We start from the raw sequence: 2,500 nt of genomic DNA on the forward strand, positions 1-2,500 counted from the left end.
GGAAAGGGATATAGGGTAGGCTGAGCGTCAGCGTGGACGTGTTTGGAAGAAAAATACGAAATTGAATTTTCTTCCCTTCGGTATGAACATCCGCCTGCTGGAAGCGAGAACCTAGGTGTAGCAATAATTTAAGTACTTTTAGTATGTTCTTGCCATAAATTTGAAGAGATCAGCTTGAATACACTCTAATTCATTTAGCCTTTTTACAGCCTTTTAGGGGTTGCGATATATCAATGTAACCAGCAATATGCTGTTCAAGAGACCTGAGTAAGAGGAAAGTATGGTCTGACTGGGAATAAGTAAAAGCTCGAAAATAGTACGATGTTTATTATTGGAGAAGTTGCTCTCACAAGGAATTTCTGTTTTCAGTCATGGGAAGTAGATATAGATGCTAACATTAACAGATTATCACAGCAGAAGTAATGCACATGCAAAATAACACCTGTGTGAAAAGGTAACATTGGAGGTACGGATCCTCAAGCAGTGTTCCCCTGTGTGAGATGTTAACACTGGAGGTACGGATCCCTAAGCAGTGATCCCCTGTGTGAAATGGTAACACTTGGAGGTACGGATCCTCCAGCAGTGCTTGTTCTATTGTATCTTGGTCCTTCTGAGCTCTCTAGGCACTTTAATGGACTGTTTTTGGGATTTATGAAAGGAAGTGCACCCTGCAGACGGTAACGCAGCATGTCACACGCTGAAGTCTAAAAGAGACCTGTGGTTTAAATAAGGGAGAGGATACAGAGAAAATCCGATAACACAGTTGTAGCAAAAATTGTGCATTTCGGCCATAACATATTGTTTATCATAATGGATATTTTTATGATAACAATAATAATGGTATAGAAAAATGATGGTACCATTAATAATATCAGTATTATGGTTATAATAACAATTATTATTTTTACTATAACTATCATTATTGCTGTTATCATTATCATAATCATTATTATTAGTAGTAGTAGTAGTAGGATAGTTGTAATTGTTGCTAATCCAATTATTATCAAAATCATCATTATAAATATCAATATATAATTGTAATCGTTATCATTATTATCATAATTTTCATATTACTATGAAAATTATCATAGTCAATATTAATGCAGTTATCTTTAAAACTAGTATTATGAACTGAATCAATGCCAAAATTATCCATATTATCGTTTGTAATACAAAAATGGGCTTTTTTTCAACCGTTCTCTCATGTTTGCCCTTTTTTACGACTTATGAGTTTTTTCTTTACTCTTAGCCCTTTATAATTTTAAGTAGACACTATTATTGTTATTATCATCATTATCGTTTTCATTATCATCATCATTATCATTATTTCCATTATCATCATCATTATCATTATTTTCATTATCATCATCATTATCATTATTTTCATTATCATCATTATCATTATTTTCATTATCATCATCATTATCATTATTTTCATTATCATCATTATCATTATTTTCATTATCATCCTCATTATCATTATTTTCATTATCATCATCATTATCATTATTTTCATTATCATCATTATCATTATTTTCATTATCATCATCATTATCATTATTTTCATTATCATCATTATCACAAGTATCACTACATTTACCATCGTTATTCTTATAATTGAAGTTATGATAATTATTATACTAATCATTATGAGCATTTCTATCATAATGGACATTTTAAACTAATGATAACAATGATGATTAAAGTAAATATATTAATAATGATAATGATAATAATAAAAAAATATATATCAGTATTATGATTATGATAATCTTTTTTCATAATAAATGGAGTTATTATCATCATTCTTATCATGATGATCATTATCATCTTTATCATCATTATTAATTGAACTATCATAATTACCTTAACAATGGAAATGATAGTGATGATAACTATAGTAATAATAAAAGTATTAATGATGATAGTAGTAGCAGTAATGATAACAATAATGTTGATAAGAATAAAGATTTTATTACTATTATCATTATTATTGTTATCAATATTATTATCATTATTATATTTATTACTATTATTATTATTTTTTATTATTACTGTTATTAATATTATTTTCATTTTGTCATTGTTATCATTATTAGTATTACTATTATTATTATCATAATAATAATAATAATGATAATAATAATAATAATAATTATTATCATCATCATCATCATCATCATCATCATCATCATCATTTTCATTACTATCATAATTATCATTATCATTTTAATAATTATAATTATTATCATTATTGACATTCTTAATATTATCATAATACTGTCATCATATTCATGATTCCTATTACCATGAAAATTATCATAATCTTTGTAATTATATCCTTATTATCATTATCATTCTTACCATTATCATTTCATCATTATCATTATTATCCTTATTGATTCAGGTCTCATATACATCATCATAATTCTTTATTTCCATTATCCCAATATTATCATAATCTTATAATTTATTGTATCATTATCATTATTGATTCAAT

The sequence above is a fragment of the Penaeus vannamei genome, chromosome 8 (assembly GCF_042767895.1).
Source record: "Penaeus vannamei isolate JL-2024 chromosome 8, ASM4276789v1, whole genome shotgun sequence".
Lineage (NCBI taxonomy): Eukaryota > Metazoa > Arthropoda > Malacostraca > Decapoda > Penaeidae > Penaeus > Penaeus vannamei.